Consider the following 6,095-nt stretch of genomic DNA (forward strand, 5'->3'; position numbering starts at 1 on the left):
ACGAAAATAAACGTTAGCCGTTTCCTTTTACTTTTCATTTTAAACAGGGGCAATGGGAAATTTTAAGCTGCAGGTGTAGCTTGCGTTTTACTCCTGCGGAAGGGCCTGGATTTGCTCTGCGGTCAGGCTCCGGAGGCGGAGTGGTGGTGCTTGCGCGGGAGCCACGCTAGGCCGGGACCCCCGGGGCCCCGCGCTGCTCTGCTGGGGGCGTCCGCCCTCGTCCTGGCGCAGCACCCCCGCCGCGCCTGCGCGCTCGGCAGGTCAGGGCGCTCGCAGCGAATTGCTCGTGTCCGTGCAAACCATTTTATGCTCGCTATGACGCTGGACAGTCCGTCGGCCCTTGACCAGAAATCTATTTTATTTTATTTTTTAATTTGCGCAAAACTATTTTTTTTTAATTTTTAAAACTTTGCCCAGAATGTGACCTTAAGGTCTGCCTAGCCAACATGTCTTTCCTTCTCTGGATTTTTATTGGGGATAAAATAAATGTGTTTATATGTTAACCTACATTGTAAATGGTACAAACCTCGCGCTGCGTCTAACTCTGGGCAGGCGGGCTGCGCGCACTCGCATTTCGTGATGCTGCCGGTTCGGAAGCGCAGGAAAGAGGGTTCCGTGCCTGGTTCTGCCACTCGCCAGTGGCACCGGCCATGTCGCGGCCTCACCCTCGGTCACAGTGTGTCCAGGGAAAAGGAGGGCCCGCCAAGGCCACACCCTCGGACTTTCACGGGCTGTCCGTGGAATACCAGAAGCGAGGTTCGCATTCTGTATCTTGGCACGTGCGCGCGCAAACTGCTAACTCTTCCGATTCCGTGTGTATTTTGTGTTTTTTCTTCCTTGTGTCACGTGGCCCAGACATCTCTGCAGAGAGTGTGTGTGCTGTGGTTTATCGGGGAGGCATCGTGTTCCCCCAAATCAGCACCCGCCGCATCCGCACGCTTCTCGCCTGACTGAATTCCCCGCGCAAAGCACTTGTTGGGGTTGGATTCTGGGTCTGTGACCGAGTGTGAGGTTTCCCTTGGGACTCGGCATTTCCAATATTTTTGGCTCAAAGGAGTTTAACGGAATATTTTAACGCAGCAAGAAGAATAAACTACCCCCTCCCCCAATTTTTTCGGTTGACAACCAGCTCTTGGGGGAATGGAGAATACGGCTTTTCCCCTAATTTAGTCATTCGTGGGTTCAATACCCATTGAACAAGGAGCAGATTGCCTCTTTCAGAATTGTGTCCCCCCGCTCAGAAAGGCAAGCGTTTTCACAGTATAAGTAGATTTTCTTAAATAAATGTTGGCTTGATTTCATAGGGCTTTCGTATTTCCTAATTGTCACCCAGCTCAGGGCACAGCCGCCTGGAGGGACAGACAGGTGTTTCTGGTGACCACACCACCGCCCAGTTAGCCACCCGGAAGACAGCCGTCGGGGGGGGGGGGGTGCAGTAGGTGTTGCACCGGGCCCGTGCACACTGGGGCCAAGAGCCCCGCGCAGACCCGGGCCCCCCGGAGCGGACAGCGTGCGGGGAGTGAGGGCATCCCTTAAACTGTTAGGTGAACAAACACCACACCGGACGGGTGTGGCCTGCTGTACGTGGGAATGGCGGGTGTGCCTGACCTGAGGGAGGTCAGAGGACGAGGAGGCCTCCACTGCGCGCGCACCACAGGGCCTTGCAGTCCGTCAGGTCTGCAGGGGAGCCGGTGGAGAGGTGCGTGCTGGTTTGTGCACCGGGGCGGAGACTGCGTGAGGCTAACCTGCTCCCGAGGAGGCTCTGGCCTAGTGAGTGTCAGAATCAAATTTCCGTACGGGGCTGCGGGGCTGCGGGCTCCCCGAACCAGCACCCGCTCTCGGAAGAGACACAAGAACGAATACCTGTCGAACGTGGAATAACGTACATTGATTAAGTGATTAGGGCTCAGCAGTGAATGTGACCGCATTGGCATTTCAAAGGTCATTGCCATGAATTCTCCCCCGTCCACTAAGGGAACAATTCCCATTAATGCTTTTCTAGGGAAGCATTTCTGAGCCAGCCACAAATCTTAACTTTAGATCCAAAGTTTGGAATTGATCACTACCTTGGAAAGTGGCCAGGATCCCCTTAATGTATATTAACAATTAGCTAATATCCCTGAATAGTCCATTTTATGGTAGGAAATCATTATCCGTATGATCTTTAAATAGGACCAAGGAAATGCGCCTTTCTATAATATATGGCTTTTATGTCTGCGTGATACCACAGCCCCTCTTGGTTGGATCGGAGCTAGCATTGGAGGAAGCCGGCAGGCACCTGGTAACTCCGGGGCCTGCTCTGATAACCTAAGATTCTGAGCGTAGGATGTGTTGCAGAGTCCGACACTGAGGTCACCCGATCCTCCCCCTGCTCCCCTGCTGGGCATCACACGTTTGCAGCGTGGGGACCTTGCGTTCCTTTGGCACCGGAAGGACATATCATCTACTTCCCGATGCCGGTGTGACTGCACTCACCCTCCCCCTACACCGTCACAGGTATTCCTATATTGCAAGGGCAAATACGACAGAAGTTTGTTCAAATGTTAATACGTCTCTTTGCCAGGAAATATCAAAAATGAGGAAAGAGTCCCTTCACAGGACTCCTTGAACAAGGACCCTAAAGTGAGTGAGACGCTTCAAAGTCAGCAGCAGCCAGGAACGCCGGAGCCGGCCACCGGCGGAGCTCCCGTGGACACGAGGAGTTCGGCGTCTGAAGAGCTGTTTGGAGCCCCGCTGAGCTCGCGGGGATTTGAAGATTAGACTCTCCCCTCGCGGCGCTTGCTTCCGAAAGCTGTCTCGTTCGTGTCGCTTGTTCTCTCTGGGAGTCCACTGTCAGGCGGCAGCCACGGGAAAGGCGGGTCCTCCAGCTGAACCCCCCGTGGGGGTTTCTCCCCACTGGCACACACATCACGCACACGCACGTGTGATGCGTGTTGGCTGCCCCCCGTGAGGGGCACGGCGGGGGTGGTCCACGGTGAGACGCTGATGCTCAGTCCTGGCTGAGGCGGGCAGGGGAGATGGAGTCGGGCGAACACCAGGTCAGGCCCAGTCTGCTGGGACGGACCACAGACACCTCTGGCGTCAGCGTCGGTGACTGTGTGGGCTCGCTGTGCACTGGCCCTTGGATTCGGAGGTTCCCCAGATCCTCCCGACACTGCGTGTGGAGAGACGACCGTGTCTCAGTGTCACTGAGCTCAGGCTCAGCTCTGCCTGCACGAGCCCCTGCACGTCGCAAGCCCCTGGATGTCTGTGATATTTCTAGATGGGGCGGCAAGATGTGACTGCAGGTCCCGTGAGCGTGGGAGGCAGAGAGGGTCCGGCGGGCGGGATAAAAGCACAGAGGGTGGTGGCAATGACGCGGTGCTTCCGTGTGAAATGGACCAGCCTCCTCAATCCGGATAATCTGAACACCTCGCACCTTCTTCATCATTCTAGAGATGGATTTTACTCCCACATTTTTTCCCTCTTCCTTCCTCTTCTTCCTTCCGTCTCCCCAAGGGTCCGTACTTCTGGTGCAACGAATGCTGAGCGGCGAGGGGGTCAGGCTGACCGCGTGAGAGGTCCAGCCCCGGTCACGGGCGCCGAGAATCCCAAGGGTGACGAGGCACGCACAGCCACCTCCGGGGATGCTGGGGGCAGAATAAAGCAACGTGGGGGAAAGACTTCTCTCTGTCCCGGTCTCTTTCTATCCCGGTTTGCTCAGAATGGCTGGCGTTCAGGACTCGTTTCCATTATAAAAAACCCCCGAGGTCCATGGCGTGCAGACTGGCCGGGGCAGGACCCCGGGGAGGAGTGGCTGCGCCCGCCCTGCCGCAGCCCGCCGCCGGTCCCTGGTTCGGCGCCCAGAGTCCTTCAGAGTTCCCTTCCGCTGCTCCGTCCTGTCTGTCTGTGTGACTTTCACGCTGTGTTTTGACATGGAAGATGGTTTGAAAAACCTGCCGGGTGACATCTCCGTCCCAGGGAGGTCAGAGTGGAGAGCCGCTGAGGGGTGAACGGAGCCGGGGCGGGGGACCGGCCTTTGGCGGCTGGCGCTCCTTCAACGGGAAAACACAACATGTAAACTGCCACATTCTTCCTCGTTTCATTGATTCCTTTAGCGTTTATCCAAGAATCTGACAAACAGTGCATTTGAGGCATTAAAGACATCAGACTGGAGTCAAACAGTGTTGCATCTCATTAACAACCTGGGCTAAGACTAGGAACAGAGTCAAATTATTTTTTTACTCTTTTTTTTTTAGAGCAGTTGGGGTTTACGACAAAATGGAGAGGAAGGCACAGACAGTTCCCATGCACCCCCTGTCCCCACGAGTGCGAAGGAGGCCGGTTCTCCTAAGTCACCACCAAGGGGTTTCAGACACTGAAATCTGTCTGTCCCGTTCAAGATGCAGACTCAGTGGCTCGTGCCCAGAACTGACGCCAACGACCCTGAGATTGCACCCTTGCTCCACCTGTGCCCCAGCCAGCGGTCCCCATGGTTGCCTCTCACCGCCCACCGGCCACAGCCCCGGCCCCCCCAGCCATGGTCTGAGGCCGAGGCAAGACGCGCCAGGGGCGGCTGAGGCTCGTAAAGCATTACCCTCGCAACATCCATGGCCGACCCGGAGCATCCGGGGGCTCCATGGTGCCCGGATGTTCCCCAGGGCTTTGCGGGATACTGTGTTGTGGCCTGGTCTGCTTTCTCTCCCCGCCAAACCCCGCGGGGACCATCGAGGACACTTTGAAAGGTCACTGTCCCATGAGTGCTTGTCTTAGGGTGTATTCTTGGGGAATACAGACTAACACAAGGGTTATTCATTTTTTATTTTTTGTATATTAAAATATTTTATAGAAAACAAAAATGACAGAATGAAGAAAAAATGTGAATTTTCTGCTGTCCAAAGGGTAATTACTATTATCATTTGATATGTTTTTCCAAACCTTGTTTTTGTACAGTAGGAAAAAAAAATGAGACACCTCAGTGTAGTGCGTGTGTGTGTGCGTGTGTAAAAGTGGGTGTGTCGTGTTTTTAATTAGGCATAAGCTACAAAGTTTGGGCATATAAACTATATGCCTAATTCAAAACACGACACAGCCGCACTCCAAGTTTGTTCAAAGTTTGGGTTATTTTCTCCGTAGATTAAAATACACCATGCTAGAATAAGGATGCTTGAACATATGTCTTTGCATGGAGTCATATATTTTTAATCTGGGATACATTCCTAGAAATAGAATTTCCAGGTTAAAATGTGCAGTCATCTCCTATGTAATGCCGAATCCATCCAGAAATGCTGAACTCATTTATTTACCCCAAAGCAGTGAAAATAAAGTCCCAAGTTTCCTGATAGCTGTGCGACTGCTCGGGGAGGGTTATTTTTACAAACCTTACATAATCGAGCAGGCATGGAGTCATACTGTTGTTTCAATGTGCATCCTTTGGTTATGTAATAGATTAGGTTGACTCTGTCGTGGACTTGGTGGATTTATCACTGCTTTTTAGAGCTGGTCAGCTGCGTCCGTTTCATCACTTGCCTGTTTGTGGTTGCGGTTTTCATCTTTTTGCTCATGGGCGTGTGCGTGCCTGCCGCGCAGGAACCCGTGGAAGTGCGTCTTTCATGCGCTGAGTCGGTCGGGGTCCCAGGGAAAAGAGCCGGCACTCTGAGTGCCGGTGGCAGGGTGCGGGGTGATTCGGGGGTCCTGGAACTGTGCGCGCCGGTCAGGCGGTCAGGAAGGAGAGGGCGGTCTCCCGGGGCTGACAGTGACGGGGCGACTCCCCCCACCCAGGGGGCTGCGGGACGGAGGTGCCTCTGCCACCCTGAGCGAGCTGGGGGCAGGGGGTGGAGGTTCCCGGAGCTGTGACCGGCAGGGCTCGCCAGCGCCACCCAGCGAGCGAGCAGGCAGGGGCGGGGCTGAGCTGTGCCCGGTCCGGGCACCACGCACCACGCGGGGCTGAGTGGGGTGCTGGGAGCAGCAGGGGGCGGAGAGGGGCAGAGCCACGGGTCCCATCGCTGACCCTCCCCCGGTTTTTGTGGGAGGACGGGCTCCATCTCTGCATCTCGTTGTCGGCGCCCGGGATATGCAGAGGTTGTGTGTAATTTTAGGCAGTCAGAATGATTAAT

This window comes from Phyllostomus hastatus, unplaced genomic scaffold (genome assembly GCF_019186645.2).
Source record: "Phyllostomus hastatus isolate PE091 unplaced genomic scaffold, TTU_PhHast_1.1 phas_scaffold_46, whole genome shotgun sequence".
Taxonomy (NCBI): domain Eukaryota; kingdom Metazoa; phylum Chordata; class Mammalia; order Chiroptera; family Phyllostomidae; genus Phyllostomus; species Phyllostomus hastatus.